Source organism: Podarcis vaucheri, assembly GCF_965113315.1.
Source record: "Podarcis vaucheri genome assembly, chromosome: 16".
Taxonomy (NCBI): domain Eukaryota; kingdom Metazoa; phylum Chordata; class Lepidosauria; order Squamata; family Lacertidae; genus Podarcis; species Podarcis vaucheri.
In genome coordinates, this window is record NC_138754.1 from 6,138,893 (window position 1) to 6,151,921 (window position 13,029).

The window sequence follows — 13,029 nt, forward strand, 5'->3', positions numbered from 1 at the left end:
CGTGATTATCCAGTTGGAGTCCAATAACATACGAGGGCACCATGTTTTCCCACCTGCTTTAGACCTTGCTGCTTGCATTCATTATGGAAGCAAGAACCTTTGCCCCCCAGATGTTGGCCACTGGCCATGCTTATTGGGGTTGATGGAAGTTGTAGTTCAGCAACATCTGGAGGGCCAAGGCTCCCCACACCTGTGATAATCTGATGATGCATCAAGAGGACGCAGAGTCAAAAGAATTTGGGGAATAATGGATATTTAGTCATATGGTCCCCACAAGGAGAGCATTGGAGCACCAATCTTCCTCCTTAGGTTTCATATTTTAAACTTATTCATGTGCCTCCTGGTCTTGGAATTACCACGTTGCTAACTCAAAATCCCTTTAATCACACACCATGGGGAAGTGCTCTTTTAATGAGAAATGGGCATTCCTTCGAGGAGCATGAATTGGATGATGGCATCAGGGAAGGAAATGTGTTTTGATGATGAATGAAGGCTCTGCCGTTCCACGGCGGTGCCTCACTTCCTACAGGAAGGTTTGGGGAAAATATATAAAAGGTGCCCCCATCCCCAAAGATCTTCATTATCTCACTTGGGTTCATTGTCGCTATACCAGCTTCAACCTCTCCGAACGGTAAGTTGCATTTGACAGGTCATTACTGCAATGGGAAATGGTTTACTTTTAGATCAGGGGACAGTAACCTGTGGCTGTCTGCATTTTGTTGAACTCCAGCTCCCATCCAGTATGGAAAATACTCAGGGATGATGGGAGCTGTGGTCCTTCAACATCTGCAGAGCCGCAGGCTTCTAATGCTCAAAGCAGACTATACTAAAGATTAAACAGTAGTGAATGTGTTGCTTTCAAAATATGATGCTTTTAAAAATTACTACATACTGGATTAGGGTAAATAAAGTTAAACTCAATCCTGATAAGAAAACTGATTATGGTAGAGGTCTAAGTAAAATTGAGCAATGTATCAATAGGATCACATTCTCCTATAGGAACCAAATTAATTGCTAAGAGGGTACTATTGAAAGCACCCTTACTCCAGGAATCCTTGTTTGTATACTTGCTTGCTTGCCTTTTCATTTATTTCATGCAATTTATATAATGCTTATTTGTAAACAAAGAAACAAACCTCAGAGTGGTTTACAAGAAGTTGTTGGCTAAAGTCCAGGATACTTTTATCAGCATTGGCTTATTTGTTGGCTATGCCCAGCACTGAATAACAGAAGCCAGGCCAGTGTCATTCATGCTTGTTGACTTCCAGGTTAGACTACTGCTGTGTGCCTTATGTGGGGCTGCCCTTCGAGGCTATGTAGAAAGTTCATTTAGTGCAGGCAGCTGTGGCTCTCTTGAGCCACCTATATAAAAACAGAGCCATAGATTTCAATTCCACCCCCCCCAGTTGTTTAAATTTTCAAACCCTTAAAAGTAGATTTATTTTATTGTCTTAGAGAAGCACCTCTAACATGATTGTTCCCCTACCTCCCCACCCCCCAAAAAATGGCATTCCAGAAGGTTCCACCTTATGGACTTCAATAACGTAAAATGACCTTTTCTGTTGAAGCCCCAGAGGTCTGGGATTCTTTATTGTAGGAAATAGGAGCCTGCTTTTGTAAGGAAGTACTATCACATCTAACCAGTCTTCCCAGTTTGCTTAGGAGACCAATTGAACCTTGGTGCTTCCAACATATATTCAGTGGTTCATGGTTAATGTGCTCCTGACTTCAGCCAGGGTTCTGCAAAAGGTGCTGTCTCAAAAGCTACCTTCTTAAAGGTAAAGGGACCCCTGACCATTAGGTCCAGTCATGACCGACTCTGGGGTTGTGGCGCTCATCTCGCTTTACTGGCTGAGGGAGCTGGTATTTGTCCGCAGACAGCTTCTGGGTCATGTGACCAGCATGACTAAGCCACTTCTGGTGAACCAGAGCAGTACACGGAAACACCGTTTACCTTCCCGCCAGAGCGGTACCTATTTATCTGCTTGCACTTTGATGTGCTTTTGAACTGCTAGGTTGGCAGGAGCAGGGACTGAGCAACCGGAGCTCACCCCGTCATGGGGATTTGAACCGCTGAGCTTCTGATCAGCAAGCCCTAGGCTCTGTGGTTTAACCCACAGCCCCACCCGCGTCCCTACCTTCTTAAACATGGCTAAATTTCAAAGAGTAGTTGTCCCAAAAGCTCAGAGTCGCCTGATCTGTTTATCCATTTTTTTAAAACCACATCGTTCATCTCAAAAACCTGGCTACCCTACTAAATATGGGCTGGATTTTAAATAGTGCTTTTCTCAAAAGCTCAGAGTTTGCTAATCTAGTTTTTTAAACACACACACACACAAACAAACAAACCACAGACCGTTTTCTATCAATACCCCCCCTTTGCTTTACAGAAATGGGAAACGGTGGTTCTTCCTGCTGCGATTGCGGTGGTAGCGGCAGCAACGATACCATGATTGTCTGCACACCCTCCTCGGGTTGCCAGCCTTGCTGCACTCCCTGCTGCTGCGCCCCAATGTGCTGCACACCTTGCTGCGCACCTTGCTGCTCACCTTGCTGCTCACCTTGCTGCTCTCCCTGCTGCTGCTGCCGCCCAGCTTGCTGCACGCCCTGCTGTTCTCAGATGTGCTGTAAAAAATGCTGAGCCCAGCCCACAGCTGCACCACGAGGTGCCTTCTCCTGGGTAGCCATCTCCTCTCCCCATTACTACTCTACGGGTTGCCATCCCCCCCCCCACCAGCCTCCACCCTTGTCGCTTCCACTCCCCAGTTTCCATCTCAGGTTCCTCCACTCCCCCATTGCCAACCAAGGTGTGTCCACTCCCCCATTTCCATCCCAAGTGCAGCCACTCCCCCCCTGTTTCGACACCATGTGGAGCCTATTGTCCTTCCAGATGCAGCTACTCCCCCATTGCCATCTAGAGTGTAACAATTCCTCCTTGTTCCCACACCCTGGCTGCAGCAACTCCCCCCGTTGCTATGCTTAGGGTGACTACTCCCCATTCTGCCATACTGAAGGCAGACATTCTCCCCCCACATTGCTGTCCTAGATGAAGCCACTGCCACCTCCAGTTTCCATTCCCGGTGTTTACACTCCCCTTGCCCCTTGCTTCCATGGCCAATCTTCCCTGTCCCCTGTCCCTGTAACCAGCCATCCCCACTTTGAATATGGTTGCTCCCCGCTATCCCTAGTCTCGTCACTGTTCCTGCTGCTCCAGATGCTTCTCCAATGGCTGCAAATCCAAATGCTGAAATCCTCTTCAACTTGCAAGCCAACTTCAACAAAAGGGGAATCTGGCATGGAAGCTCAAGTCTGCCATCTGCCAGAATAACAGCGGGAATGAACTTCAGCAACTCTACATTCCATGGTGATTTGAAGACTAGGTGATTCACTTCCATGGCCTCCATCTTGCTAATTTGCCTGCCTGAAGCTCTTTCTTAAATTACAGATCCTTCTTTGGCCACAAAGACATCTTGGAATGATACAACCCCCCCCCCCCCCGATCTATTAGCTGTAATTTGAGAGGCTCAATACAATAAAATATTGGAATTATTGAACTCGTGTCTTGTCATAGAATTAAGGGGTCGTGTGGTGGTGAGGGCTGTTGGCAGCCAGATCCCACCAAAGCAACATTGGCTGGGCTTCCAAGGAGCTGGTGGCTGCCGTTGGATAAGCTCTTTTGATCCCCTAGGGTGGAGATAAGGGGCAAACAGAACGGCTTACAGCAGGGTTGGGAAACTTTTTTTCAGATCAAGGGCCGCATTCCCTTATGACCAACCTTCTGAGGTTCACATGCCAGTGGTAGACAGGGTGGAATAATGATTGGAAAATTCCTCTTTGTCTAGTAGCCTACTTTCTACAAACACAGACACCTCTCTCTAACCTCCATAAAGGCAAGCAAGAGGCATTACAAGAGTTCAAGTATACATTCTAGTCAGTCAGCCCCCCACAATGCGCACATACACACTTGGGAGTGTGAATTGGGGCCAGTGATGGATGTGGCCTGAGGGGAGAGGGGGTGGCTGAGGAGAATTCCTAGATTCAGGTCACAAAGCCTGAGATTCCTCACCTATGAGTGTACATGGGTTGGAGAATCCACACAAGGTGAAAAGCCGGAGGCTGAAAATGGGAAGAAGCCTAGCAAGTGTAGTATGGAGGAGTATGAATAAAAGGATAGAATGTGGAGGAATGAAAGGCAAAGGGAAGGAAATCAGTTTCCTCCTGTTGCTGCATTTTTTCTCCAGAGGTCTCCAAATCCACTTGCAAAAGGGCATTATCTATGGCTGTGTTCATCAACCTTGGGTCCTCTTATCTTGTTGGACTACATAAGAACATAAGAAGAACCTACTGGGTCAGGCCAATAGCCTATCTGGTCCAGGATCTTGTTCTCTCAGATGCATGTGGTAAACCTGAATCGGGACATGAGCTGAACAACACTGTGTCCACCTGTGATACTCAGAATCTTGAATTCAGAAACATTACTGCTTCCAAATCACTGAGTTCAGCTCCCATCACTTTCCCCCCACCCCCAGTTTAGCCAGTGTTCAAGTATAGTAGGAATTGTAGTCCAACAAACTCTGTGGACCCAAAGTTGAAGAACACTGACCTGTGGAATGACTACGCTGCAGATTCAGCCTCCAGGATGCAACCTTGTTCTCAGTGAGGGATAAACTACCTTGGCTTTATGAGTTCAGATCCCAGGTACTTATGCTTGTGGGTGTTGGAAAGAGGAAAGAGGAAATGAGGAAGGAGGACATCTGAAGTACTGCAAAATAGCATTTATCTGAGCCTAAGGCCCAGAAACTCCTGTGCTTAGATGTTTGAAAGGATGTTTCAGCAGGTTGTTGGGACAATGCTCCATTTAGGGAGCCCAAACCTGTCAGTTGTAGGACAATGCAAGAAGCAAATGGGAAATGATATGTGTGCCCTTGTAAAAAGGCTCTCCTCTGCCCTGGAAATGTGTTTGGCTTATAATAAAGGCCATTTTATTTTTAGCCTGCCAGTTGTGCTACCCCAATTTTGTGGTTGGAGTGAAGGCATTCTTTGGATGGAAAGCTCCTACATTCATAATAAAACCCACTACATGGAATATAACCATATTATGGGACTGAAAGTTCATATCCTCCAACATTTCTCTAATAAAGCAGGGACATCCTATTCCATAATAATAACTTTATTATTTATATCCTGCTCATTTGACTATGTTGCCCCAGCCACTCTGGGAGACTTCCAACATAAACAAAAACATAATAAAACATTAAACATTTAAAAAAAAAACCTTCCCTATACAGAGTTGCCTTCAGATGTCTTCTAAAGGTTGTATAGTTACTTATCTCCTTGGCTCGGGGTTGTGAACCATCATTTCTCTGATGAAAACAGGAACACCCTAAGGAAAAGAGGGACATTCCGGGATCAAATAAGAAACTGGGATGGGTTCTGTAAATCCAGAACTGTCCCTGGGAAATAGGGACATTTGGAGGGTTTGAAAGTCCTCTTTCTGACATGTACATTTTCTACTGCGTCCAGGTGGAAATTGCTAAAATGTTCAGTAAAATCCAGACATATGGCATCCCATTTTGGAAGTGTAGATTTTGGCTGTTTTCTTTAAAAAATAGCTCAAAAACTCAAACAACAACAACAACAACCAAACTCTCAACAACTTTTGCTTCCAGATTTTCACTTTTTGAAATACGGCAACCGTATTTTAGGCTACAGGTAGCCAATGTCCGGCCTCCACTGTAAGAGGCAATATGCCTCTGAATACCAGTAGCTGGGGATCACAAGTGATAGAGTGTTGTTGCAGTCAGGTCCTAATTTCTGGTTTCCCACAGGCATCTGGCTGGCCACTGTGAGAACAGGAAGGTGAACTAGATAGGCCATTGGTCTGATTCAGCAGGGCTGTTCTGGTGGGCAACTCCCCTTTGAGGAAAGAGTTGCAGCATTTGGAGTTTTCTCCAATCCAGAATGCGACAGCTAGACTGGTGAGTGGGAGCAGCAGCCGAGACCACATAACACCAGTCTTGAAAGACCTACATTGGCTCCCAGTACGTTTTTGGGCAGTTGTTTACCAGCTCCATCTGGTATGCAGGTTAGAGACCCTATCTGCCTGCGGACTGCCTCACCAGAATGGTGCATGCTCTGGTTATCTCCCGCTTGGATTACTGCAATGCGCTCTACGTGGGGCTACCTTTGAAGGTGACCCGGAAACTACAATTAATCCAGAACGTGGCAGCTAGACTGGTGACTGGGAGCGGTCACAGAGACCACATAACACCGGTCTTGAAAGACCTACATTGGCTCCCAGTACGTTTCCGAGCACAATTCAAAGTGTTGGTACTGACCTTTAAAGCCCCAAAAGGCCTCGGTCCAGTATACCTGAAGGAGCATCTCCACCCCCATCGTTCTGCCCAGACACTGAGGTCCAGCACCGAGGGCCTTCTGGCTGTTACCTCACTGTGAGAAGCCAAGTTACAGGGAACCAGGCAGAGGGCCTTCTCAGTAGTGGCACCCATCCTGTGGAAGCCCTCCCACCAGATCTCAAAGAGAAGAACTACCACCAGATTTTTAGAAGACATCTGAAGGCAGCCCTCTTTAGGGAAGCTTTTAATGTTTAACAGACTACTGTATTTTAATATTCTTTTGGAAGCCGCCCAGAGTGGCTGGGGAGGCCCAGCCAGATGGGCGGGGTATAAATAATAAATTTTATTATTATTATTATTATTATTATTATTATTATTATTATTATTTTGGTTTAGAGAAAGGGCACTTAAGAGGTGACATGATGGAAGTTCATTAAACTATGCATAGAACAGAGAGTGGTTTTTCTTCTCCTCCCAAAACACTAGAACCTGTAACCATCCAATGAAGCTGTGTGTGGGAAGATTCAAGACACATAAAAGAAAGTATTTCTTCACACCACAAAGTTCAGCTATGGAACTTGGTCCCACAGGAGGCAGTGATGGCCTACAACTTTGATGGCTTTAATTGGACAAATTAATGCAGGAGAAAGCTACGAACCATCACTATCCATTATGGTTATACTCTGTCCCCACAAACCAAGCCACCACTGCTTCTGAATTTCAGTTGCTGGTAACCACAGGAGGGAGTGATCCTGTTCTCAGGCCCTGTTTGTGAGTTTCCCACAGGTATCCAGTCAACCACTGGAAGAAGAGGATGCTAAACTTGATGGGCCATTGGCATGATTCAGCAGGTTCTTCTTATGAACAGAATTTGCTGACAGCTCTTGTTGGCCTCCAATTCCCACCAACTCCAGCCAATAGACAAGAAAGATGGTAGTTGGAGTCAAATAACATCTGGAGGGTCAACCCCCCCATTTATTAGCAGATCCTATGCTGGCAATCTGGGGTCAAACCTTTGCTGAAGCCCTTCTAACTCTGTGGTCCATGAAATGCAAATAAGAGAAGACTTTATACTTAACAAGAAAGCTGGAAGTATTGCAATGAAGGCCCAATGAAATTAAGCCACTCATAAGTCAGAATCACAAGCAACCTGAAGCACAGTCACCAAGACACTCAGAGTCAAAGCACCCCAATATTCACCTTTTAAACACAGACCTGTGACTGCCTTTGGGGCTAGCCTGAGAATAATACTGCTATTATCCAAAGATAGCTTAATTGCCTACCCTACCAAAACAAAAAGTAAATAAATATTTGCTTGGTGAGCTGTGAATTGAGTTAAAGAGCATGAACCGGAAGTTTGAGCTGAATTATCATGAATATGGGGCACGTGATTTTCCACCTGTTGTTTATATCTCTTTGGTTGTTTTATTTCTTGCTTAGCTTTGTTCTAACAATATAGTTGCAAATCGAGGTCCCCAAGACACCCCAATAAAACAAAATGACACTTGATTTTTGTTTAAGGTTTTTGGCATAATTTTTTGGCCACAACTTTATTAAATTACAGCAATGTGAGTGGTTGCTTAGGCATTGGTAGCGACTAACTGACCCCGCCCAGGGACAGTCTGACATTCACACCCACCACGAAGTCAGAAAGGGTAAGTCACCTGGGGAGAGAGACGGGACTGGGAACCATGCCTCACTTTTCCCCAGAATGCTCCCAGGGGCTCTTGCGTGACCCTAGCCCCTTGACAGGGGTTCGGACAAAAGCATGGCGAGCCCCTGGGTTCCTTTAACAGAAAACCCTTGCAGCAGCAGCAGCATGTTTGGAGGGGCAGGTACAGCCAATCAATGCCCCTCCACCAACCAATTCCCAAACCAATCCCCTAACCACAACCTTACAAGTTGTGACGATTTGCTACGCAGTAGGCAAAAACCAAATGGCACCAGCCAATCAGCGAGATGGACAAAATTCCTACCAGGCCCCTGCCCCCAAAGCAGATGATCCCATGTCAGGCATAGCAAGGTCAAGCAAGCAGCCTAACATCAAGGAGGGAGGGAGGGTGATCCGAAGCACGCAGCGAAAGAGAAAGCTCATCGCTGCATGCAGAGTATTTAACAAATAGGGATGTCAATCAATAAATGGCAACCTATAAATCTCCCCAGTATCAGCCCACCCCTGCTTAAAGATGGCCCAATTCTTTTGCCCAGCAACAGTGATGTGTCTTGTCAGCCCCCACCACAACACGACACGTGCTCCTCATGAGGGAGAACACGCTTTGTCCAATATTGCCTTGAAACATTTCATTCCACAATATTGTACACATGTAGCTCTTCACCACACATATTTAAAACACATGAACTTGTCCCAAAGACTCCTGGGACATGTAGCTCACTGCTCATTGAGCTACAATTCCTAGCATCCTTAACAGTTCCCAAGATTGTTTGGCTCAGTCATGCATTTTAGTTGTCCTTTGAACGTATTGTGTATCTACAACTTGCATAGGATCAGCCTGTAATATTTTGAGACCCACATCTGGACCTGGGGTAATCAAGAAGGTGCCTTGAAGGACAATGCCACCATTGAAAAGTTGCTGTAGCACTTCAAATGTCTATGAATTAACTCACCTCTCCTTTCCTTTTGAGGTGGTGTGGGTAGTACCTCCCCCCTCCCATTGAAAACTACTTACTGCTAAAGGAGGAAGTTGGGAAGGGAATGCTCTTCCATGCTTCCTGTTTCAGGGAATTAGGAATTGGATTAGACCAATAGTGGGTCCAATGGTCAAGAAGGCAGTTTCTGCCCATGTTGTTGAGGAAAGTGAGGGGCAGGTGGGGTTCAACCTAGGAAGGCAGTTGAAGGAAAACTTTGATCTTAAACCTCTGCTGCCTTGTGGGATATATTTGGGAGAAGAAAAGACTAAGGAGGAAACCCTACACAAATCCAGAGTGGAGTCCCTAAGACGGTTGGGTGGTGCCTTGTCTGCTTCTTTCCAGCCAAGCTGGTACCAAATGTATTGCTCTGCTTTCCTTTGGACCACATCAGTAAGGCAGACAGAAGAATCTTGTCATCTGGGCAGCCCAAGACCTCAATACACACTGCCCAGGCTTGCACCCCAGGGAGGTCACTTTGGTGCTGCTAGAACAGCAGATTAACTTCACCCCCAGACGTGCACTCTATTGTCTCTCAAGACAGACAGATGCCAACAACAACAAAGTCTGCCATTCACTGATCAGAAAATAAGGGTGCTTCGTTGTTCTTCCTGAATGAGCGTATGGAGAGGAGGCAACACAATCAGAAGAATACAAGCAGATTTCCCCATCTGCATTCTTACACAACCCTATAATTCTGTGGTGGTGAAACTTTTGCAAGCCTTAGAAAGCTATCACATAAATTGGGGAAATAACTGGCCATAGGAAAAAAAGCCAGCTATCCACTCAAATGGCAAATTTAAGAGAGAGTCTGTTTGATGGATTCTGTCCTAGATTTTGAGGTTATGCTTTGTCAAATATATTGCTGGCACCCATAAGCTTCATAGTATTCACCTATGGTGATCCTGATGAGCAAAGCCATCAGCAGACATTCACTCCAATAATCTGTAATTGAATTTTGGGCTAGTTTGAAAATTTTTATTTTTTAAAGATTTTTTATTAGTTTTTACAATTTAATATTCAACACATTCATCATATAAAATAAAAAAATCCAAATCCCCACTTCCCCCACCCCCACCCCATGACTTCCCTCAACTTCTCCTTCTGGTTCTTTAAATATTTGGTACTTCTCCTTAATTTGTTTTTCCTTAATTTTGTAATCTTTTAACTAAATGCTCTTATATTCTTATCATTTTATACCATGTCGTCTTTCAAATCACATCTTACACTTGACTAATTTCCAAATTATTATTTCTTAACCTTTACATTTGTTTTCTTAGTTGTATGTGTTTACTTAAACCCTGCTAGTGAGTCCATTTCTTTACAATGTTTCTGTAAATACAGCATGAACGGTTCCCAACCTTTTTAAAAGTCTCTATTGTCATTGTCTCTGAGTCATCCCGTAAGTTTCGCCATTTCTGCGTATTCCATAAGTTTAACTTGCCATTCTTCTTTCATTGGCATCTTGGCATCTTTCCATTTTGGGGCTAGTAGAATCCTAGCTGGGCTAGTTTGAAAATTACAATGTTAGCTGATGACCAGTCTCATCATCTGCACCATTAAAGGAGCATAATTTTTAATGGGAGTTGAATTGAGCCAGGAAATATAATCAGGAAGAAATAATGATGCCTTGGAGGTTGAAGAAGAATTTTCAACTATTCAATGATGTGTCACTTCCTCGAGGAAGGGCGACTTGAGATGTATAAATAAGGTCCACCATCCCGCAGAACTTCATCCAATCCACTTGGGTTCATCGTTACCGGTTGCTTCTGCTAACTAAGGTAGGAAATATTCCATTGATGTTCAACTTGGGGTGGACTTCTCATCAGTTATTTACTGATTGCATGGAAGGCTATTACCCTCGTGCCCTCCTTGCAGGCTCTGACTGCCATGGGAAACCTTTATGATGAGACTAGATGGAGCTTAGACACAGCAGGACTCTTCCTGTGTTCTAATGAAGGAGGGTGAGGTTAGGGAGGTGAGAGATTAAACCTTGCAAACCTCCCTCTCTCTGGTTGAAGAGCCATAGCTCACTGGAAAAGCACCGGATTTGCATGCAGAAGGACCCAGGTTCAATTCACAACATCTCCAGCAAGTATTGGGGATTGCCCTCTGCTAGAAACCCCAGAGAGCCACTACCAGCCAGTATCATAGACAGTACTGAGCTAGATGGATCAATGGTCTGACTCAAAATGAGGTAACTTCATATGTTCCTAGGAGACCAAAGTGTGTGTTGGGGGGAGAGGGGTGTGTGGATTCCACCCTCTTCCTTCTCCTCCAAACCCACTTGATCCCAGTCTCCCCATTTAGTCCCGGAGACTTTTCCCAGCCACACCCCATCTTCCCACAACACTCCTCACCAGTCCTATTTTGAATCCTTCTTGAGTGTTTATACCTGGCTGGAATGTGTCCTTGAACTCTGATTATGCCCCTTGATTGCTTGGATAGAGGACAAAGAAGGGTTGTTGGAGTGTGTGAGCAGAAATGGCGCTGTGGGTTAAACCACAGAGCCTAGGGCCTGCCAATCAGAAGGTTGGCAGTTCAAATCCCTGCAATGGGGTGAGCTCCCGTTGCTCAGTCCCTGCTCCTGCCAACCTAGCAGTTCGAAAGCAAGTCAAAGTGCAAGTAGATAAATAGGTACCGCTCTGCGGAAAGGTAAACGGCATTTCCCTGCGCTGCTCTGGTTCGCCAGAAGTGGCTTAGTCATGCTGGCCACATGACCCGGAAGCTGTACGCCAGCTCCCTCGGCCAATAAAGCAAGATGAGCACCGCAACCCCAGAGTTGGTCACGACTGGACCTAATGGTCAGGGGTCCCTTTAACTTACCTACAAAGCTAAAATTCACATGTGTTGCTCTATCCACTTTTCCCTTTCACCTACTGCCACGTGGCCCCCATAAGGTTTCTCAGAAGGGAATGTGGCCCTTGAAAAAAATATTTCACCATCCCTGGACCAGAAGGATACCCATTTTGAACCAGCAAGTGTCTATTTTTTGTTTCTTATGGTAACCATACCTAACTGAGGTGTTTTGATTTATCTTCCAGCTTTTCATTCGCTCAACAAAGATGAGCTGTTGTGGCTGTTGTGGTGGCTGCTGTGGTGGCAGCGGAAGTGGGTCAACCATCATTTATTGCCCAATGCCCATGGCACCCCAGCCATGCTATGCACCCCAGTGTATCCCTGTCCAAAGCTACTATCCTTCCATGCAATCTTGTTGCCAGTCTCTGCAATCCGCCTGTGCCCCTGCGAAGGCCTGCTGCCAGTCTCTGCAATCCGCCTGTGCCCCCGTGAAGGCCTGCTGCCAATCTCTGCAATCTGCCTGTGCACCCGTGAAATCCAAGGGTGGAGCCATTCCCCTTCAGCAGAGCTTGGGTTCGGCCAAGATTTGTTAATGGAACATCTGTGGATATAAAATCTGGCCTCCAAGTTACTCTATCATCAGACGGATTTGGAGTATCATCAGCTGAAGACTTCCTGGTGTATCTCCTGCCTGCAACTGGCAAAGGCTATCAGCTCTCTCTCACCCTCCTTTGCTAAACATCTCTTCTTCTCTTTGCTGGAATCAGTACAATATTTATCACAGCTGTTATTAAGAAACAGAAGCTTCGCTGCTGAATAGCCTTCTTGATATCTTCCCTTGATAGGTGAGCTAAATTGCTTTCAAATCCCTCTCCTCTATAGCTTCCTTCTTGGTCGAGGTACCTAGAGTACAATAAAGCTTACATGCAATTTGCACAAGTTCCTGTTTGTTTTGGTCTTTTGTTGCAAATCACTTTGCTTGAAATGGTCTCACTTTCCTTCCAGATGAATTTCTGCTACTTGGGGGAATGGGACAGGGTGGAGATAATTCTGGAGATAAAAGGCCCCTACAAACTAGTGTTTTATTACAGTGTATTCTACAACATGCTCTTGACATAACAGCATACACACAGTCTCTAATCTTGTGGATACAGTGGTACCTCAGGTTAAGTACTTAATTCGTTTTGGAGGTCCGTACTTAACCTGAAACTGTCTTAACCTGAACCAC

General features: G+C 45.3%; 2 long non-coding RNA genes across 2 annotated transcripts; both read left to right on the forward strand.

The window, feature by feature from the left end:
• The first annotated feature begins 2,691 nt into the window (after positions 1 to 2,691).
• On the forward strand, positions 2,692 to 3,554 carry LOC309520729. Its single transcript, XR_014214346.1, has 2 exons — positions 2,692 to 2,811; positions 3,069 to 3,554. It is a non-coding gene; the product is annotated as an uncharacterized lncRNA (long non-coding RNA).
• A 4,855-nt stretch (positions 3,555 to 8,409) lies between these two features.
• LOC309521404 lies at positions 8,410 to 12,740 on the forward strand. Its single transcript, XR_014214661.1, has 2 exons — positions 8,410 to 10,783; positions 12,047 to 12,740. It is a non-coding gene; the product is annotated as an uncharacterized lncRNA (long non-coding RNA).
• The last annotated feature ends 289 nt before the right edge of the window (positions 12,741 to 13,029 follow it).